The sequence below is a fragment of the Dermacentor albipictus genome, unplaced genomic scaffold (genome assembly GCF_038994185.2).
Source record: "Dermacentor albipictus isolate Rhodes 1998 colony unplaced genomic scaffold, USDA_Dalb.pri_finalv2 scaffold_16, whole genome shotgun sequence".
In the NCBI taxonomy this organism is placed as follows: Eukaryota; Metazoa; Arthropoda; class Arachnida; order Ixodida; family Ixodidae; genus Dermacentor; species Dermacentor albipictus.
The window spans coordinates 9,762,951-9,788,280 of record NW_027225570.1 but is presented as its reverse complement, the minus strand read 5'-3'; the positions used below and the strand labels follow the sequence as shown (position 1 = coordinate 9,788,280).

At 46.1% G+C, this 25,330-nt stretch overlaps 1 long non-coding RNA gene across 1 annotated transcript; it reads left to right on the top strand.

The window, feature by feature from the left end:
* The first annotated feature begins 16,713 nt into the window (after nucleotides 1-16,713).
* On the top strand, nucleotides 16,714-23,734 carry LOC135901719 (uncharacterized). Its single transcript, XR_010564244.2, has 3 exons — nucleotides 16,714-17,064; nucleotides 19,957-20,070; nucleotides 22,409-23,734. It is a non-coding gene; the product is annotated as an uncharacterized lncRNA (long non-coding RNA).
* The last annotated feature ends 1,596 nt before the right edge of the window (nucleotides 23,735-25,330 follow it).

Sequence of the window (25,330 nt, the reverse complement as noted above, 5' to 3'; positions counted from 1 at the left end):
TTGTTGTATCATCTGCCCGCGCGTAGTCTTTTATAAGTTTAAAAGCAGGTAACCGCCGGCGACTGGGTATATCGATTGGTATATCGACAGATATTATTTTGTGGTCCGATATTCCTGGTTCAACTGACACACTATTAGCAGTTATTTTGCAAGATAGAAACACAAGGTCTAACAATGACTTAGAACATAAAGTTTCTTGTGTATTTTATTCAACAATGCCGTAAATTATGATAAATCATAATTTCCAGTAGTTTTTCAGCACTCGAAACTTCCGTATGTCCGGGCGAGAGAGTTTTCCAGTTTATGTGGGGTAAATTAAAACCTCCAGTCAATATTAGCCTTGTATTATTATTCAACTGAGTGCACAAAAAAGCGTTTAATTCGTCCAGAAACTCAGGCGTGGTAGCAGGGGTCCTGTATGTGCCTCCCACTACGAACGCAGCGCCATTTAATAAGATTTTGCACCACACTGCTTCTGATAGACTACAGTCTATTCTAACTGCTCTAACTGATGATTTCACAGCTACAGCTACGCCCCCAGCTCTTGAGCTCCTATCCCATCGGAATATTTTATACCCTGGAGGAACAACACAGTCATTGGGAATTAAACCATTCAACCACGTCTCTGTAATAATAACTACGTGTGGAATATGAGAGAGTAATACAGATTCAAGTTCTGTGATCTTATTTGCAATACTCCGTGCATTCAACAAAAGAAGACGTAGCTAAGCGTGCTGCTTAGAATCAGAAGCGCCCTCCGAAGCAGTAGCAGCAGAGAAGCAGTGCAATTTTCGGGCAGCTTTGTCCCTGCTTTGCGCTATCTCCCGACGCTGTCCTCGTGCTTCGTCCCAAATGTACCATGTTGCTTTTATTTTCAGTTTTTCATGGATCAGTGACACCTTCACCCCATTAACTCTTTCCGAAGCAGCACTTTCTCATAACTTCTTTCAAATTTCCACCATTTCTGGTGCATAGTCATTACTGACTGAGTAGGCGGATCCCTGCAGTTTGTAGTAGTTGTAGAGCGCAGCTCTTTGGCGTCCGTTCCTGGGTTTCGCGTCGTCGTCGGCGTTGTCGTCGGCGTTGTCGGCGTTTTCGTCGGCCTCGTAACCAGCTCGCCGACGAATCTGCTGCTCCGCCGCCGCGCATGCGCGCTGTCGGCTCTCCGGGCGAGGGAGGAGGAGAGACTGGGGAGGAGGGCTGGCTACACAAATGGCTCTTTGGCGTCCGTTCCTGGGTTTCGCGTCGTCGTCGGCCTCGTAACCAGCTCGCCGACGAATCTGCTCCGCCGCCGCGCATGCGCGCTGTCGGCTCTCCGGGCGAGGGAGGATGATGGAAGAGAGGAGGAGAGACTGTGGAGGAGGGCTGGCTACACAAATGGCTCTTTGGCGTCCGTTCCTGGGTTTCGCGTCGGCGTTGCCGTCGGCCTCGTAACCAGCTCCGCCCCCCTTTCATCCCCCCAGCGCTAGCAGCGACCGACTGATACCGCTTTCGTGAGTCCGCTACCGCACTCACGAAAGACGTCGTGCACTTCCTGAAACTCGCATTAACCGTCCATCGATCCACACCGATGTTAGTAGTGGGGTACTTTAATGATGACATAAAGACAAACAGCAATTTCCTAACACTTATGCGGGAGAACATCCCGTTCCTCTCGCTCGTAACGCGTCCCATGGCTGTGACAACCTCGCGAGGCACTTGTACAGATCTCGTCTTTGAGAATCAAGCATTGGTGTACCAAGTCGAACATATATCAGTCTATTTCTCCGACCACAAAGCTTCCTTCATGACTGTCAAGAACTGTTAGTGCAGTCTTTGTTAAAGGAATACGTGTGAAAATAAAAAAAAAACATTCTGTGATAGCGCATACATGTGTTGCTCGATTTCTTTGCCTCAATCTATCGAAAAGGTGAAACAGCTTATTTGCTGCGCTCAAATTTCGCATTAGGAAGTAACGTAATCGTCGGTAATTTTTTTCATCACGTGCTCCTTTTCCTTATAGCCATAGAATCTCATGACAACCGGCCTCATTTTTCCGTCTTTAATCCTGTTTAGGCGATGTATTCTTTCTATCGTCTTTACCTCGATGCCGAATTTGTCCTGAAATACCTCTTCCACGACTACTTTTTTGAAATCACTGTCTGTTTCAGAGGCACTTTCTTCGACACCTAAAACGAGAATATTGTTGTGTCTGCTCCTGTTTTCGTATTCGACCAGTTTTTTGGCTTGTAACCGCACGGTCTCCTCAAGAGAATCTATTCTGGTTTTTATTTCCTGGATACCATCTAGTGCATTGGATACTTTGTTTATCTTTGCATTCAGTTCGCAAATTTGAACCTTGATGTCATTCAAACCACTATCAGCCGCAGTCTGGTTATCTAGTATCATCTGCAATAGCTGGGCGGTTGTTGGCCCAGGGTTTTCTTCAATATCACTCGACATTATAAGCAGTAGCAACATCGACCAACAATCGACAACAGTCTGACAAAATCTACGAGGGCACGGCAGAACTAACAGAAAACGGTTGTCGCTACGGAAACATGGAACTTCATATTGAAAACGAACCTGCAAAAGCAGCAGCAGCGGCTTAGACATGCTGTCCACAGGCTGGGTGCCGTGCCCGGCACCCAGCAACTTGGGAGCGGGAGGGGAAGGATAGAGTGAAAGCCGAAGACACTATTCCAATGTGCGTTAGTGGATGGCATGGAACCACCGGTTATAAACCGTAGTTCGTTAAGATGTCTCTCATAGCCTGTGTATGCCTTTAGGGCAGCAAATATAATGAATGAATCAATCAATCAAGTAATCAATCAATCAATCACTCGATCAATCAGTTGGTCAATCATTTAGTTGAGTAAATAACAGATCGCATTTGTTAGCACACACTGCTTCTTTTTAGGCCTGTAGCTTCGTTGAATACATGAGTAATTTCTTTTCTAGAAAACCATCGAGGTTAGGCCCATGAGTTTGTGAACTTTAAGATGCTGCTGTACGCTGATAATGGGGAATGGGAAATGAGGCGGTTGAAGGTTTATCATGACTAGATTTTTGGTGCGATGAATGCTTATCGCCAACACACAGCAGCTTACTTGCATCAGAACATTAAGTCCAGTCTTCTGCAGTGTTCAATTTGCAGCATGGCTCATAGTGTACAACATCTACGATGGTCTTTCATCGATGGTTCCGATACAAGAAGCGAAAGTGCGCCGCTCTATTGTGTATGTGTGGGCAGACGCAGGGTATGTGCGCTAGTGTCTCTGGTACATGGGAGTTGCAATTTCGTGCTGCTCTAATGGCTGCCAGGGTGCGTGCGCGCATAGCGCCCTGTGAAAGCGACACCAGTTCGTATTCTGCGCATCAGATTTGCGCCGCAGCATTTTGTTTAATGTGAGAGGAAAAACTTAATTGGCCGTGCTGAAATTTTCCAAGCGCCAGTAATCATATCTTAGCTGTGCGCAACAATTGTACATTATGCTACGTATCACGAGAGGGAGCCGATAGTTTGTATGAGGTCTGGTTGAATATTCACTGACACAAAATGCGTAATCCTGTGGTCGTTTCACCACCGAAATTCTAATTATACCGAGACCTGCCACCCCCGCCCACCTCGATCAGATCAAAGCCTGCCTTCCCGTGGTGCCTTTTTATTCAGTAACTTGCTTGGCACAAGAGGGTCTAAACAACGCATCCTTCTGCCTATCCCAATTGTCACTCCTCGTACCTTCTGTTTTCTTCTCCATTTCTCCTTCCCTTTGAGTAGATTAGCAGAATAAGGTACTACTATCTCTGAGCCAGCCTTTATGATTTTACCGCAACATATTCGGATCATTCGCTTTCAGTGTGTTCATCGATTAATTGGTTGGCTTGCAATCATAAAATGCCCCTGATATAAAACAAATGGCCAAACTCACGTACCTTTGTTTGCGAGCCATGGGTTCTACACCCGAGAAGCTTTCTTAACGAGAACAGTAGGACCTTGCTTTGCAGCTCAACGTACGTGCGGCAAGTACGTGCGACGCACGAACGCTAGTATTTCATGCGTTTCACAGAAAGCAGGAGCGTGGAGTTACACGTATTGAAAGGCTATGAGCAACGGTGAAGAGGTAAGTTTTTGTCGAAGCATATTAGGATCATGCCATGATTTTCATTCTACGCACGACATCCGAACTAGTTGCCGCAAAAACAAAGAAAAAAAGGCAAAACAAGAGTTACGTGTTCTGTGGGTATATTTGCACCACATGCCCAAGCGTGGCAGCGAAATCCTTTACCCATAAGTCAACACAGACTGCGATACACATTCATTTCCCGTCAAAATAACAACATTATAATTCCTTCTATCGTGCAAGCTATCGCTCTCAGTCTCTTCACAAGTGCATCGCGTCGCAAAGCGTTTCGCTTCTAAGCGTGAGGGATGCCTTCAAGTTAAAATTTTATTTCTCGCTGTGAACTCAACAAGCTTATTCCAGCACATCTTTCTTGAACAACTCCAGCACTCACCGAATGTGTGTCGCGAAATGTTTTTGGTCTTCTGCAGATGTCGCTTGGATCAGCTAGGCCAAGCCAAATGAGCTTCACCGCTGCGGTCGGGGTAGTTTGATAATCGTCCTGGATGGCAGGGCGTTCTCAAACGGCATATGGACCATATGGGTATAGCCTCCCAGTGAGGGCAGTTCGAAAGGTCAGGAGAAGACCTGTAGGCTTGTTGAGCCATTAGTTAAAATAATTCCTGTTTCGATCCTGCCGGATGAGGATGGGATGTTCACGCGAAACTGCGTAATGTGGTGAAGGGATTTCACGTCCGAGAGGCCTTAGCTCTTTTATTGTGTTTTCGCGACAGTTTAAAGGATACGTGCGCATGGCACCGTCTTACGACCGAAAAATTTCGCCACCGGTAAGTACGATAGCAATTTCAGAACTAGACTTTACGTGTGCCCTGGAGTTCGATGAACAGGACGTTCTGAGGGCCAGTGTCAATTTGTGGTTTTCATAATGTTTTTGCGTAGTGTGTTGAGCTTGATATGTGGAAATACCTCCCTATAATGGAAAAATATGAACGTTGGGTGGAACTAAATATAAGCGTAACTTTGTTGGTGTTGTCGCTTGTCCTAATACTTTGCTTGGGCAACTGTTAGGAGCTTTATTCCCGCTGTATTGTGGTGGGTGGATATGTTCTCCATAGGAGCAACTATAACGTTTTGGCCGCGATCCTGGATGGCGATGCTAGCGTGGGGGTCACTGAGATGTGGACTCCTTGGTCGGGAGGTGCCTGATGGCATAGAGTACCCCAGGGTTTTAGCAACTGTTCTATGCTACGTGTCATTCCCCCCGATTAGGTAATACTACCTCGCATAGCATCGCTTCCCTTGTGGCGTAATACATGAGTAACTTTTCTGAGCGCGTGCAGTCTGATTTATTGCTTCCTAATTAAACTTCAAACACTTGCCAAAGAGAACCTTGATAATCGAAGATTTTTAGATAATGTAATATGCGGACACAACCTAAGCACTATTAACATGACAATATGTGCGCATTAAACACACCTAACCAAGTAAACGCGGGTTTGTCTAACCTATTGTCCTTACTATTCTTTGGCTGTTAAGAGCCGACGGTCTCATAAGCTTGGCTTCTCTTTTAATTTTGAAAAGCACAGCTGGAACAATGAAGGGAGGAGCGATACTTTCGTCAAAAGTAATGAAAGTACTAAAGAAATGTGCAACTGTGCACAAGTAATAGACATTTATTCGCTTCACAGAATAGGGTAGCCTACCTGCGCTGCGCAGTTTCCGGATCTGCATTGCTGATAAAGATTTTTTTGATGCGTACTTGTGCAATCTGCACACAAACGGCTGAAACATGAATGTGATGCGCAAGGCGACTCTTATAACGACACAAACGGCGAGAAACAAGGAAGCAAGAAGAGCCCGCCAACCATAAATGGGTAATTAAACGCCCGATGCGGAAAGTTTTCTTCGCGAGTATTCCGTGACAAACCACCCACTTTGCGACAGTGTCTATTGCGGTTTCCACACCTGCGGCAACGAGGAAATGCACTGGCGAAATATATCTTTGTCTGCGGAGAGAACAACTTGGCGTCAGGCACGCTTTGCTAATTGGGATGAGATTCTAAAAAGAGAGAGAGACAAAAAAAAGATAAAGTCGCCACCGATGCCAGTGGCTTAGCTTTCCCTTCTTGCCTATGTTCCCATTGATTTATTTTCGCAACCTTCGCCATTTCGACTATATGGATTCTTGCTCGAACTGGGCGTGGCTTTCAGGCGGCGAACGTGGTGTGTCATAAGAGGTGACCTCACCGAGGCTTCGCCTTCTGAACAGCAAGCGTCTTTCCTCTGCAGGTTCAGTGCCTTATTATCCTTTCTTTTTGGCTTCTTGCGCTTTCCGAATTGCGCTCATTATTATCTGTGAATCGAGCCTCTGCAATCGATAATAATATTGCTACGGAACAATATGTGCGATCACGAAAAGGCGAGCAGTGTGAAGACGACGACGACGATTAGAACCCAGCACGGGCTGTTGCCTCTTGGCCATGCGCAGCGTATTTTCCTGTAAATATACTCGTACATAGCTTTTCGTCTGCTTCTTCCTACGTAACATATCTGGTGGAGGTGGACGTTCCCTGTACCTCGTCACGGAGCTTCGCATTGGACGGTACGTCGAGCCTTCATGGCTCACGGAGACGATAACCCGACTCTGCCGGCACCGACATCTGCTGCCACATCGACGACCTACATCAGTCTTCCCGCTCCACGTGATCCTGGCGTATTCTCGGGCAAAGATGGGGAAGAAGTCGATGACTGGATCAGCCTGTATGAACACGTCAGCCACAATAACCGATGGTACCCTACTATTATGCTCGCCAACGTAGTCTTTTACGTCGGTGGCACACCTAGAGTTTGGTATCGCACGCACGAAGATGAGCTGACCAGTTGGGATTCACTTAAGACCAGCTTCGAGACTTGTTCGGCAACGCCTACGGTCAAAAACTTGCCGCGCAGAAGGCGCTTTCCGGCCGTGTGCAGACGTCAACAAAGGCCTATGTCACGTACATTCAGGACGTCTTGGCTCTGGGCCGCAAAGTTGACACCCACATGACAGAGTCAGACAAGGTTGCCCACATCCTCAAAGGCATTGCCGATGACGCCTTCAACTTGCTCGTTTGCAACAGCGTGATGACAGTGGATGTTGTTATAAAAGAGTGCCGCTGCCTGGAACTCGCTAAAAGCCGACGTATTGACCAGCAGTTTGCCCGTCTGCCCAACACCCCAGCAACATCTTCCTGTGACGACACTCCTCGTTCCAACAACACTGCCGATGTTACCAGGATCGTCCGGCGTGAGATCGAGGTGGCCTATCCGGCTGCCTTCGACTTCAGTCCCACCAACACATGTGCAGTCACGGTCTCACTGAGCCAGGCAGTTGTCCACCAAGAGTTCGAAGACATGGGTCTTCACACCATCTGCTCGGCTGATACCCGCCCGGCTTCTTCGATTCCGCCCCGTCCCGCATCTTCTTACCCACCACGTTTCCGCAACCCATCTGAATGGCGGACTGCTGACGACAAGCCCATTTGTTTCCACTGCCATCGAATCGGGCTCATTTCTCGGCACTGTCGCAGTCGCTGGAGTTCCCCGACCCGGTCAACTTATCCTGCCTACTCTCGCCCTCCAGGTGGCCCTTCTCTGCCGCACGCTTCGAAAACGCCACCGCTGATTCTCCTGCACCGAATCACTCCTATTTTCGTTCGCCTTCGCCCCAACAACGACAATCTCGCTCTACCCAGCCTCGTTGCTCCTATCCGCCTCCTCTCTTCGGACGCCGCTCCCAGCCGGAAAACTAGACGATGCAGCGCCTGGAGGTGACGCTGCATTGCTCCCTGCACCGGCAAGTCCTCTACTGACGTTGCCCACTCATCTGAACCTTCTTGACGGGCAAGTCGATGGTGTTTCGGTGTCTGCACTCATAGACACTGGCGCGCATTTGTCCGTAATGAGCGCTGACCTTTGTAACCGGCTCAAGAAAATTATCACGCCCGCCATGACGCCTGTTGCCCGTGTCGCCGATTTCGGAACAGCCCCGCAATTGGTATGTGTACCGCCCGCGTCTCCTTCGCCGATCCCTCAACAATCGTGCTGTTCACAGTCATCTCCCACTGTCCGCAAGACATCATGCTCGGCTTAGACTTCCTCTCCGCAAATTCTGCTCTCATCGATTGTTCTGCTAGTACTCTCCGCCTTGACCTACCTGTTCTGGATACTGCTGAACCACACCCCAGTCACCTCAGTTCCGTTGACTTCGTTCGCTTGCCACCTTCCGCACTGACCTACGTTCACCTAGTGTCATCCCCACCAGTCCCCGACACTCACTACATCGCGGCTGCTATGCAAGACGTCCTCCTTACACACGGGATCACAGTACCTCATTCAATTTTATCTATCACGGCAAATTGCGTCTGCCTGCCCATGGTCAACTTTGGCTTGACGACACAATTGCTGCCACGCGGGATGTCTCTGGCCCAGCTTTGCTCATTCGAGGATCACTCAGTAGCATCCATTCCAGTAGACGACACTTCATCCGATACTCCTCTACCATCGCAGTCGGCAAATTGTACCATCGCTGACTTGCAGAAAATGATTGCACCCGACTTGCTCTCCGAGCACGCTCGTGAACTCTACCGCATTCTGTTTTCCTACCAAGATATTTTTGACTTTAACGATCGTTCTTTGGCCCAAACTGCAGCTGTCAAACATCGCATTAATACCGGCGATGCCCCTCCCATTCATTGCCGCCCGTATCGAGTGTCACCAGCTGAGCGTCAAGTTATTCACGCAGAAGTTCGCAAAATGCTTGCCAAGAACATTATTGAACCATCATATAGTCTATGGGCGTCATATGTACTGGTCAAAAAGAAGGATGCCTCATGGCGCTTTTGCGTGGACTATCGGCACCTTAACAGGGTTACCAAAAAGACGTGTATCCTCTACCTCAGATTGATGATGCCCTTGACGGCCTCCATGGTACGCGCTATTTCTCCTCTATTGACCTTCGCTCCGGCTGCTTGCAGATTGCTGTGGACGATCTCGACCGCGAGAAGACTGCTTTTGTAACACCCGACAGTCTTCATTAATTCGAAGTGATGCCGTTCGGTCTATGTAACGCCCCTGCCACTTTTGAACGCATGATGGACTCCCTTCTTCATGCTTTCAAATGGCCCACGTGCCTGTGCTACTTGGACGACGTTATCGTATCCTCCCCAACTTTCGCTACGCACCTCGAGCGCCTCTCAGCAGTCCTGGACGTGTTTCGTCGAGCCGGTCTGCAACTCATCGCATCGAAGTGTCAATTCGGACGTCGCCAGATTACCGTCCTTGGACATGTCGTTGACGGGAACGGAGTGCAACCGGACCCAGGCAAGATCCATGCTGTTGCGCACTTCCCGGTTCCGAGGTGTGTCAAGGATGTGCGCAGCTTCATCGGCCTTTGTTCGTACTTCTGCCGTTTCGTGAGAAATTTATCTGCCAGAGCACGACCGCTAACCGAGCATTTTCAAAAAAGACGCCCCTTTCCAGTGGGGCAAAAACGAGGCCTCTGCATTCTCACATCTAATCGACATTCTCACAACGCCTCCCGTTCTGGCCCATTTCGATCCTTCTGCGCCTACCGAAGTCCGTACAGATGCCAGCCGTCACGGAATTGGTGCAGTACTGGCTCAATGCCAGCGTGGCCACGACCATGTTATCGCTTACGCCAGCAGTCTCCTCTCACCCGCGGAACGCAAGTATTCCATCACTGAGCGTGAGTGTCTGGCCCTAGTTTGGGCGGTTGCGAAATTCCGCCCATACTTACATGGCTGACCCTTTTCCGTCGTCACAGACCATCACGCGCTTTGCTGGTTATGCTGACTGAAAGATCCTACAGGAAGACTGTCGCTGCGCCTTACGCCTCCAAGAATATTCGTATACTGTAACCTCTAAATCTGGCCGACTACACAAGGATGCCGACTGCCTGTCTCGCTACCCGGTCGACGAGCCTGACGACGCCGACAGTAGCAGCGCCAACGGCATTTTCTCTGTGTGTGCCTTCACTAACATCGCCGATGAGCAGTACCGAGACCTATCGCTGCGAGCACTTATCGAGCGTCTGCGCTCTACACCTACCGATGCATCCGTTCGACGATATGTCCTCCAGGGCGGCATTCTGTATCGAAGGAACTTCCTCCCTGACGGCTCTGATCTTCTTCTGTGCCAGAACAGCTACGACAGACTGTGCTCTTTGTGATGCATGACGCACCCACTGCAGGACATCTTTGGGTAACCCGCGCGCACGACCGCGTCCGCCGCCGCTTCTATTGGCCTGGTCTCGCTCACTCCGTTCGACGCTCTGTTGCTGCCTGTGATCCCTGCCAGTGCCAGAACCCTGCCCTCAGGTGCTACCTGCCGGTCATCTCCAGCCGATCACCATCCCTGTGGAACCGTTCTTTAGTGTTGGATTAGGCCTGCTCGGTCCCTTTCCCACGTCATCCTCTGGGAACAAATGGGTAGCCGTAGCGACTGATTACGCCACCCGATACGCTATCAATCGGGCTCTCCCTACCAGTTGCGCCACTGACGTCGCGGACTTTCTCTTGCATGACATTATCTTGCTTCATGGCGCCCCGTGACAGCTGCTTACTGACCGGGGTCGAAACTTCCTCTCGAACGTTATCGCTGACAATGTGCGTTCCTGCTCTATGCAACACCATCTGACTACCTCATACCATCCTCAAACTAATGGCCTGACAGAGCGGGTAAACCGTACAATTACCGATATGCTGTCTAAGTACGTTTCCAAAGACAACCACGACTGGGACATCGCCATTCCTTACGTAACATTTGCGTACAATTCATCCCGGCGCGACACCGCCGGAGTTTCTGCATTTTATCTACTGTACGGTCGCGAATCTACCTTGCACCTAGACACGGCACTTCCTTCTGCTGCGATCTCAACAAGCGAGTATGCGCGCGACGCCATCGCCCTCGCCGACCATGCACGCCAGCTTGCCCGTGCTCGACTGACGGCCTCACAAACCACTCAGCAATCTCAGTACAACGCCCGCCATCGTGACGTACAGTTTTCGCCTGGTGCGCTCGTGCTCCTGTGGTCGCCCTCCCGTCACGTCGGACTTTCAGAGACGCGCCTTCAGAGACACAGGGCCCTACCGCGTGCTGCGCCAGGTGACGCCTGTGACTTACGAAATCGCTCCTGTGGGTTCAACCTCCTCCTCTCCTCTGGCATCTAGTGATATCGTGCATGTCAGTAGGCTGAAGGCCTACTACACTGCTTCCGAGTCCGATCTTTAGTGGTTCCGGGACGGCGCTTTTGCAGCCGGGGGTAGTGCTACGGAACAATATGTGCGATCACGAAAAGGCGAGCAGTGTGAAGACGACAACGACGATTAGAAGCTAGCGCGGGCTGTTGCCTCTTGGCCAAGCGCAGCGTATTTTCAGGTGAATATACTCGTACATAGCTTTTCGTCTGCGTCTTCCTACGTAACAATATCTTCTCGACACACATTTGAAACTTTTATTGCTATAGTTTAGCATTTTTTCCTTCCTGAAAAGGCCCAAAGTTCACGAACTACAGGTTGAATACACGCTACATAATGTGCAAATTAATATAATTGTTTAGGATATGCAAATAAAGCGGCAATGACAAAGCAGCATGAATACCATTGCAACAGGATGGAAAGGTGGGCCAGTTGGTAATTTATTATTAGAAAAATTAGGGTCCTCTAAACACAGAGGATTTAGAAAAAGAACACGCACCACGCGCGCTCGGTATGGTGTGCGGTCTGTGTTCCTTTTCTACGTCCTTAGCAAAACGAGAACAGGGTGATAGCTGGAGCCAATGCTTCGACAAGTAAACTTGTCTTTTTCAACGCGGCATAAGCTTTCCTCGGCACAGTGTGTAAAGGTAGGGTACTTCTAAAGGGGCGATCGGGTAAGGCATGTGGATTTGGCAATAATTTTCCTGGCTGTCTACTAATTGTGTGTTTACAGTGGCCTAAGTATTTCTAATACTGAAAACACATTAGTGTTCATTTGCTTTCTCATCAGCGGGAATTTCTCACGTGGGCATAAAAAAGTTAACAATGTCTACTCGAATTTTTTTCTTGGATGTCAGAGAGCCAGCCACCCCTTACGAAATTCATGGAGTAAAAATTGCAGGTTCTAAATACCCCGCAGCGCTCAGACTAAGTGCCTGTCAAAGCTGTGACCATTAAAATCAATAGCCTTCCGAAAGTAAGAAGAATGAAGTCAGTGCCTGCAAGCCCTTCTGAGATTTTTTTCGCATATTCATGAACTGTAGCATCAATAAAATAAAATAAAGGTTTAGCACTCCTTTTGCTCATTTAGTCCTTCGCATACTTTACAGATTGTGTGCTGGAATCAAGGTCTTAAGAGCTATCAGAAAGTACCCTATACTATACCATACTGTACTATACTATAGTATACAATACTATAATATACTCTTCTATACATGATCTCATTAGGCGAGTCGGTGGACAAAGATGGACCACGCAGCAAAACCACAGAGACGCGAGGAACGCTCACCTGCGCCACAGCTGGTGTGGCAGGAGATGATGAAGCAACTGGCTTCATTTTGTCAGCATGTACAGCAAAAGTCGACAGCGAGAGGCCTGACGCCGTGGCCAGGCTGATTTGCACAAGAAAACTTCCCGCGTGAGCTGCTCGTCAAAAGTTGCTGCTCGATATATTCAACAGAGTCTGCAAGTTACGGAGGAGTGTAGGTCGGTGGTCACCGAGTTGCTCTTAGAAGATAAGCTGTTGCAGCCGCTTACGTTCGGACAGCATGATGCGCTCGAGGACAATCGACTTCAGAGTGTCTTACCCGCTTGTCATAAGTGCATTGGAAAGGACATCGCAAATTTCCAGCGCGACGTTATTTTGGACGGAAGACTGGATGTGGGCAAAGCGAGCCTGTTGGGAGGCGATATAGTGTGGCCGGAACCCTTATGAAAATGGATTTAGAGTTCCTTTAGAACTCCTAATGAGTTCCTATGGAGTCAAAAGGGACTCTATAGGAACTCGCGATCTATAGAGTCGTCCGCATAGAATCTCTATAAGAAGTCTATAGAAACCTTTCTATAGAAACCAGTCATTTCACACACAATAGATGTTCTATAGAGGGTGTATTGACGTCCTATGTACTGAATTCTATAAAGTAATTTTTATAGAATGTCTTTAAAACTTCTAACGCGACCTGTCTATAGAATGGCTCTCCATTCGTTCTCTATAAATGTTCTATAGAGATAGTATTGATATCATATGTACTAAATTCTATAAAATAATGTCTATAGAAAGTTTTTAACACTTGTAATGCGGCTTGTCTATAGACTGACTCTCCATTCACGCTCTATAAGCAGTCTATAGAGGGTTTATTGTCATCATATGTACAATATTCTATAAAATAATGTCTATAGAAAGCTTTTAACACTTCTAATGCGACTTGTCTATAGACTGACTCTCCATTCACCCTCCATAAATGTTCTATAGAGGTCGTATGGACATTTTATGTACCAAATTCTATAGAAAAAAATTTATAGAACGTTTTCGGAAACGTTCTATAGAGGTCGTATTAACATCTTATGTGCCAAATCCTACAGGAAAATGTTAATAGAACCTTTTCAGAACTTCTAATGCGGCCTGTCTATAGAATGGCTCTACATCCTCCATAAAAGTTCTATAGAGGTCGTGTTGACATCTTATGTACCAAATTCTATAGAAAAATTTATAGAACGTTTTCAGAACTTCTAATGCGGCCTGTCTCTAGACTGGCTCTCCATTCCCGTTCTAAAAGTGTGCCATCATATGGCATACGTACTGAGTTCTGTAAAGGAACGTTTATAGGAAATTAAACAAGCTAAAGTGCGGCCTGTCTAAGAACGGCTCTATATTTTCACTCTATAAACAGTACCCAGTGCATCGCCGGATTATGGGTCCAGTGCCGCGCGCTGGATGCATGGGGCGCTGGGCAAGCGCGGCGTACTGGGAGGCGCTGGTTACTGGTGAGAAAAACAGCTCTAGCGCGTTAAATACGTGGTGCCTGGACACCGTATGTATTTTTTTTAATACAGAAAGCAACGGATAGCGTTTTAGTACAATATAAATCGAAAAAATGAACATGTAAAAACAGAAGTGCTCTGACCAGGATTCGATCGTCGTACCTGCAGATCCCCAGCCCAGCTCATTACCGCTACGCCGCGTCATCATAGGGACACGGGCGGATAGTTTAGCTTATCGAAATCGAGAAGCAGTTTTAGTTTCACAGAGAGAAGTCTTGCACAGACGTGGTAGATGCGCTATCGGCCAGCTACTAAAACTCACGCCTGTACCTCAAAGAAAAATTTGCTCTCCATATTCAATAGTGTGCTCGGAAGTGCCATAACATCGACTGCGATTGGTATTTTAGCTTCGAAAAAAAGTCCTAAATGAACCACCGACCCGGGACGCTGCATGAATGGGCTGTTACTGCCGATTTCGATAGCCGTTTCTTGTTCTTCACGCGAGGGGTATGCAATGTTTTCTTAGTTCAGTGATGCCTTTCAGTCTACACGTCTGTCTAGCCATATATATTCCTCAGAGAAACGCAGGCTAGTGCTGGGAGCCTTCGGCGACAGCACATATACCTGCGTTTATGATGCGTCACATCGGCGCTCCTCACTTCTTGTGCTGGCACTGTAGACATGAAAAAATTGTTTATTTAAAAGCACCGATGCGAAATCTGAAATATAAAGTAATTTATCCTTTTTAGACTTCTTGATTCTTGAGGTTAGACGCGCCGATAGCGTGCAGACGGACTCGGCGGATACGCTATGCCTAAGCTTCGATGGGGACTGATCTCGGCGCGGGTAGCTGGCGAAAGCTAAAATGTGTGTATTTGAGCCTCAGAACTCTTTTTAGTACAATAGGGAAAGTGGAAGCGCACGAATCGCCTCAGCCTTGTTATCGGTGCGATAATATCAAGCAGCGGTAGGCATCGAACTCGGGGTCCGTTCGAGCGCGTCTGAACGACTTCTGGATTTCATGTCCACTCCACAACACTGCGACAATGGCGATAACTCCCAGTCATACGTTACGTGCGAACTACTAAAAAAGCGGCGTCCTCCGTCTATGCGTGGTTTTGTTAAAGAATTTAGCTGTCCGCCCTGTCACAAGGCAAAATGCAAAAAACGAAAGTGATTTTCAGTGTCACATGTGCAGGAATAAACAAGGCAGCTCACGCACCTTTATTCCATGCTGCGACACGAAATAGTTCTATGACCCTAAGATATAGCGTTATTTAGGATAAGAGACTAGTATCAAGCCATGAAATTGTATAAAGCATTTAATATTCAGCAGCGCTCGTCCTTGCGTGCTGGAGCCAGCGCGGCACAAGCACAACCGGCGCCGTTTCCAATGCGAGCGTCTCTTCCAGTGTGACCCAGCTCTTATCCAGCGTTCTCACTGGTCTCGAGTGAGTCCCAGTGAGCGCCAGTGTACCCAGTGCGATCCAGTGCTTAAAAAAAAGAAAGAAAAAGAAAAAAGAAAAACGCGCTGGTTTCACACTGGAAGGCACTGGAAGACGCTGGTTCTTGCAATCGGCATTTCAGAGGTTTTTTACTATCAAGTAAGAGCATCGTTAAAAAGACACTCATTGACCAAGGCAAACATCACACTAATCGAAATTAGGAAAACCAAAGAAATATAACGGAAGCGCGCATTGTGGTTTATATCGCATATGCAGGTAAATCACAAAGATGTATACCAAGAAACACTAAGCAAAACTGCGCCTTAGCAATCGCGTCATATCTATTTGCTGGCATGCAGTGACTGCAGCACTTGGGGCGGAAACAGATCGAACGCCGCCGCAAATTTCTGGCACATACCACTCAAATGCACGCTGCAGAAACGATTTTTTTTTTCTCAAGGAATCTTGAACAGTCACAGACCACATGAGCGCGATCCGCGCATGATAAGCGCATTGCCACGAAAGCTAGATAGGGAACACATAAGCGTAACCTGTACCTCACGGGTAAAATTAAACATCATCGTATATACGTTGCTGTGCGACGGACACAAGCGCACGGAAACATCACACACTGCACACGTGTACCTCCGAGGTTGTGTCGACAATTTCTGGGCTACATTTAAACGACAGCAGGAAGTTACTTCAACGAGAAACGAAGTGAGGGCACAGGCACTGCAGGTAACGGCTGCGCATAAAGTCAGTTAGGGTTTTAAGGCCAGTGACCGAGGTTGAAATCGTTAAAATCACACCGCAGCGATAGCTTACACAGGGTAAATTGTCGAGATCTTGAAGGCCATGCTTTTTGCTGACTACATGTGGCATAAGCGATTCAAAAGCAAGAATACTGCATGTAATTTATTTCTGCCCTAAACTATAGCACACAATATGAGCATGTCAATGTTTCTTCTTGTCTAGCAACATGTGTATGTAGTTCGGCTCAAAGGCCGGCTCAAAACGGCACAAAACCTGCTGTAGTGGGTATTATTGTAGAAATCACGGAGGCCACAGCAGCCGCTCTATTATACAGACGGCGCTGGCGGCGCCGGTATTTTCGTATTCAACGCGACAGGTAGATTACGAAGCTACGGCGTGTTGTTATTGCTCCGTCTTCAACGGTTGTCGTGCGAGCTGCGTCGATGTGTTTGTTTGACCGTGTGCTATTAGGTTTGCTGTAATGAAATGAGACGTAGTTCGCGAGCACGAAAGTGCCAGAAGATGGCTTGAGTCTCGCTGTAAGCACGCCGTATGCGTGGCGCTCCAGCTAAATGTGGACCAACGATTTTCATGCCATGGAGTGCGTTCCCTTTGTCTCCGCTTGTGTTCGTGAAAAGTTTGGTGGACGGCGCAGAGAAGTAATGCGTATTATTAGCGCGCCTCAGCTCGTCCACTACCCAGTGGCTTGTTTGCTGCAAGTAACATCGCAGACGCATCACTGGAAACTTGGAGAGTGCCTTTCGACCTCGTCGTACTGTTGAAACGGTAAGCAATCGGGTAGTTCTGAACTTAGTGTCACACATTACTTCCCCCCCTCTTTTTTGGCTTCTGGATTGGATTGGCGCGGCTCGCTACGTGCTTGCGCGCGCTTTTCCGAGCGCAGATTGGTGTGCGCCTGGTTTCTGCACTAGGCTGTTATGCGATCGCTTTTTCGAGCGCAGATTGATGTGAGCCTGGTTTCTGCACTAGGCTTTTGCACGATCGCCTGCTTTTTGCACTGGGCTTTCAAAAGTGCAGCGCCGCGGGCCTACCGTGTATGGAGGCGCGCAGCAATGCCGGGAAACATTCATACAAAAGCAAAGGGTCAGAAAAGTGCGCTTTATTTTCCATTACTATGTCACACTGGGTAGCGCCGTGCGATCGCTTCTAATAAACGCAGAAACGAGTCCTTGCAGCGCATGTGCCCATTAATCGATGCCCACCATAGCCATATCAGGTGCGACTCGAGAAGCTGTAGAGTCACCTTGTAGCCGGCGGAGTCGAGGTAGCGCTTCACCTTCTGCCAGTAGCTTTCGATTTTCTGGGTGTGAGCGCCCGTGATTGGGTCTACAAAGTTGATGCTGTGGTTAACAGCCTCCCATTGCAAATTCAGTCTTGCTCCGTTAGCCCCCACCAAGTTCGGGATGCAGTTGTATGGGGCCAATTCATCACTGTGGATGGTGGTTCCCGGTTCAATGTTGGCTGCAATAATGGGGCCTAGCGTCGCCGCGTCTCGTCGGTCGACCTTGAATAGTGGGAGCTCCCCGGTGGTCACGGAGATGATGCCGAATACCCATCGTCCACGATCTGCAATGCCGCCGTAATTTTGGCGGCTCGGCGGAACGTTGTCACCCGTCATCAGGCGGCCTCCATTGTATTTTCGCTTGCCGCGAAGGAGGCATTCATCAATTTGCACAATCCTCCCGGGGCCACCGAGTCGGGGTCGCGCCAGCAGCTCGTCCCGCACGACCTCACAAGCGTAGTTCCTCCAATCGGCGATGACATGGTCCGACAGATTAAGCAAGTCGCCGGTCATCTCCTTCATGAGCCACGTGCCTATGTTTCTGCTCACGCAGTACGTGAGCCAAATCACTTGCCGCTTGCAGTAAGCGACGCTCACTTCGCCTTTTGAAAGCCCAGTGCAAAAAGCAGGCGATCGTGCAAAAGCCAAGTGCAGAAACCAGGCTCACATCAATCTGCGCTCGAAAAAGCGATCGCATAACAGCCTAGTGCAGAAACCAGGCGCACACCAATCTGCGCTCGGAAAAGCGCGCGCAAGCACGTAGCGAGCCGCGCCAATCCAATCCAGAAGCCAAAAAAGAGGGGGGAAGTAATGTGTGACACTAAGTTCAGAACTACCAGCAATCGTGCTCGCCAACTACACGTGCGTTCATCCGTGTTGTGTGTGCTTCCCGTGTGTGTATAGAGTGCCTTGCGAACGTAGTAAGTGGAACACCCACGACAACAGTGAACCCTGTGCTGATACTTGCTACGCGCTGGTTGTAAGAATTGTGTACGCAACTCTATTGCCACAGTGCGGAATTGATAATCCTGATAAGCGTTTGCTTCCCCTGAGAAAAGTTCCGGAAATCGTGTTCGCCTTGTGCAGTTGTGCGTGAGCTCCCGGCTGTCTGCTAAAGTTGCATAGTAACGACCCATCTACCTCTTCATCGATTCTTTCTTCAATGACGTTTCCTCACTTATAAATGCTTCGACGTTGTGCACAATCTCTGCTTACGAGGTTTTTGGCTAACGAACAGTTCTAAGAAAAAAAATTACCGACGATTACGTTACTTCCTAATGCGAAATTTGAGCGCAGCAAATAAGCTGTTTCACCTTTTCGATAGATTGAGGCAAAGAAATCGAGCAACACATGTATGCGCTATCACAGAATTTTTTATTTATTTTTCACACGTATTCCTTTAACAAAGACTCCATTAACAGTTCTTGACAGTCATGAAGGAAGCTTTGTGGTCGGAGAAATAGACTGATATATGTTCGACTTGGTACACCAATGCTTGATCCTCAAAGACGAGATCTATACAAGTGCCTCGCGAGGTTGTCACAGCCGTGGGACGCGTTACGAGCGAGAGGAACGGGATGTTCTCCCGCATAAGTGTTAGGAAATTGCTGTTTGTCTTTATGTCAACATTAAAGTCCCCCACTACTAACATCGGTGTGGATCGATGGACGGTTAATGCGATTTGCAGGAAGTGCACGACGTCATTCGTGAGTGCGGTAGCGGACTCACGAAAGCGGTATCAGTCGGTCGCTGCTAGCGCTGGGGGGATGAAAGGGGGGCGGAGCTGGTTATGAGGCCGACGACAACGCGAAACCCAGGAACGGACGCCAAAGAGCCATTTGTGTAGCCAGCCCTCCTCCACAGTCTCTCCTCCTCCCTTCCATCATCCTCCCTCGCCCGGAGAGCCGACAGCGCGCATGCGCGGCGGCGGAGCGCGGCGGCGGAGGCGAGCTGGTTACGAGGCCGACGCCGACGACGACGACGCCGACGCGAAACCCAGGAACGGACGCCAAAGAGCTGCGCTCTAAAAAATGTAAGCCAATCACAGCTTGCTACTAGTACAGCTTTATTTCCAAGGCAAGATGTGTTGACATAACTGACTTAACTAAGCATGACAGGGGAACGTTGCCTATACTAAGTAATGGAAAAAAAAACATTAAGTTTAGATTGTAATCTGCTGCTGCGGTGCGTCCAAAACTTTATTTGATGTAGAGGTCCGCATTGTCATGACATTCGATGATTTCGAGCATTTGCTCTCTTTCCACATTAGTGCAGACATTGTTTTCGTGACTTTTTTAGGTGCTGATTGCATGTTTTCACGATATCACAGCTTTGCGGTGCCACTGCTTTAAGCTAACATAGAATTGATTTTGTAGTGGCGAGGCCGTGACCCACAACATTAACTACAGGATCGAGGAGCCCCAAGAAATGCCGACCCTGTGGATATATGGCTGCAGCAGCATGGCGTGTGATCTGGATCGTCATGACAGGTGTGTATGAAATGTACGTGTTCCAAAAAGGGGGCTTGGTGTCATCCATAGTGAAGTTTGTCGACACATTACTTAATGCAGCATACTAAAGAGACTAAATATTTATGCAACCTTATTGAACTTGCTACCTATTAGTGTGCATAGCCATTATGCCCACATAATTGTGTTCTGTATAAAACTATACCCAACCATTCCTGATGTTTAGTATTTCTTTTGCGTAAGTTACTTACCTGCAAGTTACATATATTTTTTGCTTTGTACATAGTGTATTTATGACTTTTTATTGGGGTTTTATTCTTTGAAAACTATTTCCTATGCTGTACCCCTATTTGCATATTTTTTTTTCTGTTTGTGCTAGAATCTCGTGCAGTTTTCTGTGCATGTAGGAATTCGAAGGGTAGTGGACTAAATATGTCACAGGTCTAAGCACGTAGTGTGCACATCTTTGTTTATCATTGATATCTTTACAGTTACTTCTCTGTTCCCATAGTAACAGCCACTGCAAAATACACATTTGGTGAGCTTTAATTTCTTGAAAATTAATATAAAGGTCAGTATTTACTAAGCTGCATTTACTTCTGTAGTAAATAGGCACAGACTGATATGGATACCTTGTTGACCTACAGAGGATGCCTTTTTTGTTTGTTGCATTAAATATGGGGGCTCACCCACATCTCTTACTATATATGTAGTATGCCTCATCGATTTCACTTGTCAGTTTTTACGGTGGATGAAAACAGATGAACGATTGTAATCCAACATGAAGCTTCGTTGTGGAAATGTACAGCCAAGTTGAATGACCATACTGGATCTCTTATACACATGAGAAGATACCGGCCAGTTTGCCGTATGTACGCTTGACCACATGTGAAAGGGATACAGTGCACTCACTGCCTGTGACACACGACAAATTTGGTGGTATCTTTCACCGAGGAAGCCTCCCTTGCCTGCTTGCCTTTCTCAATTCTCTTGCACACTGCTGTGCATATGGCACCCTGACAAGAAAGGCTTGCTTAGATACCGCTAAATTTGTCTTGTCTGTCAGGGGTAGTGTAGTCTATTCTTGTGATCATGTGTATATTTGGTCAAATGTACATGCAACAGATTGGCCGGTGCCTCAACACGTACCTAAGACAGCACCATAATTCACTCCCCGGATCAGTATGTTCTTCCCACTTGACCATGCACCGATGGGACTGGGGCTGCGCACCTGATTTAGACTGTTCATCTGTTTTGTTCAGCTGCGGCAACCAATTGGCCAACAACATAGCTGAGGAATGCCACATAAAAAGACTGGGTCACAATCTGTTTACTGAATTGTCCGCAACCTTCGTAGTAACAAATTTGTTTGTTGCAACTAGTTTTAGGCACGTTATTTCTTGTTAAATTTTCTGCTTGACCTATAGAGCAGTTATGCAATCAGTTTTCAAAGTTACTTGATTAGTATAATTTTTGTTTTCTGTTTTTCACATGCCAGGTTGCAAGAAGGACCCTTTTTAATTAAAACTGAATTAACATTTCAATTGCAATTGGGCAGTCTTATCATTGCGTTTAGGATACATATCAGTGTACATAGCCGTACTAGATTAGAAACTAATTTTTTCAATAACTCAAAAAGCATGAATATACTGTGTCCATTGTATCTGACAGTGACACCGCGACTGTGTTCCAAATACCACTAATTGGCAGTTATCCATCATAGTTTGCGAAAACAACTTAAAACGTTATTGTTCCCCATACAATGCATACTTAGATGCCCAAGCTCCATGTGAGAAATTTATTATTCGCATATTAAGCATAGTACATACCAACTATGGCTAATAGCGGATGCAATATTAATTTTGTCTACCGCTCAGCAATAGAAGCCAGTAGGTCATTCCCTTTTCAAAAAAAAATTTTCTATGCATAGTATGACATCTCTATAGGACTCTTAGCTCATGGGTGTTCCTGCTTGCTTATGTTATAAATGGGAATGTGTTGTCATTGCAAGATGAGATTAATGTGTGACTAGGCTGTTGTCGTTCGGAGATGCTTTTTGTCATCAGCAATGATATTCTACTGCCAGGCACATTGGCCCAGTGCTGATGTCACCGAATCTAGGGAAAGTAAAAATATTCTCAAAAGTGATTCTCTAAAGAACTGCCACTGTTTGGCAGAGTGGTGGGGAGGTGGGGCGTTCTGCCACCTTTCTGTTATAATTTTTTTCTGAAATACTGAAATGAAACTTAGCATAATGCTACAACTATATAGATATTTGTGGCATGTTTGTGCCTGCTAATACATTATGACTGAATGTTCATTACACCTTTTGAAAATTAATTTCAATTTTATTTTCCAGGCTCCACCGTCGCCGTTACTAGACGGACCAAATGAGGCCAAAAACTAGCCTTTCCTTGCTCCATTCCTGGGAAGTGAAATAGCAGGTGGTCATGTAAGAATGAACTTGCAACCATGTGGGCAGTAGCCAAAGCTCCCTACAGTTCATGCTGGTGGTGGAATGATAAGACAAACCGCAATATTTATTTGTTTACTTATTCACTTAATATTTATTTATTCATATCTCATGAATACTGTGCAGTTTTTTTAGCAAGGAGTCAGGTAAAATAAAGAAATATTGTTGCATCAAAGTAAACATTATTTGAAAAAGCATAATTCACGTAGCACGAATTCATGGAAACTGTAAATTTTGAAGAAACAGAGCAGTAAGGTTAACAAATCTTATATAACAAAAAATGAGATCACATTTCTGTTGGACCTAATACCATAATTTGTCAAATTAGAGATACCATATGCTGCTCTAATATACAATCACTAATTTATGAGTAGATGCGCGAAACCCTCAAACGTTGCAACAATTTCATGCTAGCTGTAAATTCATATATACAGTTTGTTGACTTTAGACATAGCAGATGGAGTCTGCAGAACTATGATATCTCTTTCTGGCACAGAGACGGGCATTAGTAAGCTTCGTGGTGTTATTTTTCTTAAACCTGCCAAATAGTCCTTCCTGCAACAGGTAGAATTCTCAAATGCCGCAAACTTAATTCAAATTAGTGCTGTGGTTGTCTCAAAAGTATTTCTGTATTTTGGATGTATTTGAGTAGGAAAATTTACAGAATTAACGAACTAGTGCTAGCTCTTTTTTTATTTACAGTTGCAAACTAAGTCCTTTTTCTTCAAGTTTTGCTATTTTCAGCAAATTTTAATAAAAATTGATGGTGTTAATGTAAAAACTATAATTTAAACATTTTTAAACGTATCAAACCTCATCAAATTTGGTTGCATAGTTGCCGAGAAAAACGATTTTACTGTTCATGTGCATTACATAGGAGCTCCTGAGCTAGATCTCTTTTTTAGTCATTGCGTGTGTCGGTCTGGTTTGTATTTCTCACCCTAATTATAATATTGGCTCTGATCTCAAAATTGTTTCCCTTACAACGAAATACAAGCTTTTAAACTTTTTACGATATATGCTGTACTGCTCTATGATAACCCCTGTTTGCCACATTTTTGCAGGGCCTACCAGTGCTAATTTTACACATAAACATAGACTAAAATGCTGTGTGGTTTCGGTATATGGTGTACTTATCTGTGAAAGCCATTATTTGCCACATTTTTGCAGCGACTGCCAGTGTTATTTTTGCTCAGACTAAAGTGCTGTGTCGTTTCGTCAGGCTGACACAACATTGCAGTGCACATTCATATCAGTCTATTTTCAGGCTTTTTCAGGCTTTTCAGGCAATCGTTTCAGGCTTTAGTATTCAAACATTTAATGTGCACTTCTGGAACAGGCACTCCTTTTGCAGTTTTAATGGTATGGTTTCTTGTCCTAGTCAAGCCTGTTATTGCGAGGTGTCAACTGTAATGAAGTCTGCCACTGATTCTTTTACCTCATGTTTCGTGTGTTTGCACCACCAGCTTGACCTGAGAAGCATGTTGGCAGCTACAGTTTGTGTGTTGCAAGTTCTAGTCTGAAGTGTGTATGTCACATATATGAAACATGTATCTAGTCTGAAGTGCAATAAACATTTCAAACTGAATACTTTGTGGTTGTAGCACCAATTATTTTGCCACTGCATTTACTGTAGTCCTTATTGCCTACAGTAGAACTTTGGTAAATTGCAAGTACTTTACACACATCGGCCTAGCTTTTATAGGCATTTGCTTGTAGGGACTCGAAAGCAACTCGATAGAAATATTCTATAGAAATTTGCCTTTAGCATCTCTAAAGAAACTCGATAGAAATATTCTATAGAAATTTGTCTTTAGCACATCTAAAGGAACTCGATAGAAATATTCTATAGAAATTTGTCTTTAGCATCTCTAAAGAAACTCGATAGAAATATTCTATAGAAATTTGTCTTTAGCACATCTAAGGGAACTCGATAGAAATATTCTATAGAAATTTGCCTTTAGCATCTCTAAAGAAACTCGATAGAAATATTCTATAGAAATTTGTCTTTAGCACATCTAAAGGAACTCGATAGAAATATTCTATAGAAATTTGTCTTTAGCATCTCTAAAGCAACTCGATAGAAATATTCTATAGAAATTTGTCTTTAGCATCTCTAAAGCAACTCGATAGAAATGTTCTATAGAAATTTGTCTTTAGCATCTCTAAAGGAACTCGATAGAAATATTCTATAGAAATTTGTCTTTAGCATCTCTAAAGCAACTCGATAGAAATGTTCTATAGAAATGTGTCTTTAGAGTTCCTATAAGAATGCGGTGGCCAAATAACTTTTGAAACTCTATAGGAAAATTCTATAGGCAATCAAAATAAACACAATAAAGTTCTATAGAGAAAGTTCAAAAGACTTTCTAAAAAAACACATTAAAAATTTTTGTAAGGGAACAGTCATTTATCTTGCACGAACCCGACTTATGTCGCGTCGATAGAGGAGGAAGACGAACGATGGACGCTTTACGAGTTGGTCAAGATGGTGTGGCGCTCACGGTTTCTTCGTTGGATGCGTTGTGTTCAGCGATTCCAGGCCACCACTGCAGATACAAGACTAACAGAACATGAACCCTCCTGGGCGTAAAACCCAGTTTGCTTTATTTTTGCTGCTTGAGACTTCGTCTTCATCTGTCCAAGGGAGCCACCACACGTTCATTCAAAAGCGGCGTATGTCCAGTACACTTGTGGCGCAGCCTCCTAATGCATGGGGCTGTCCTTGAGAAACATTTTTATTTAGACAGTCGGATTCGTCCGGTTCATGCCTGTAGAAGCACACCGGAAAGCGCAAAGCCGCACTGC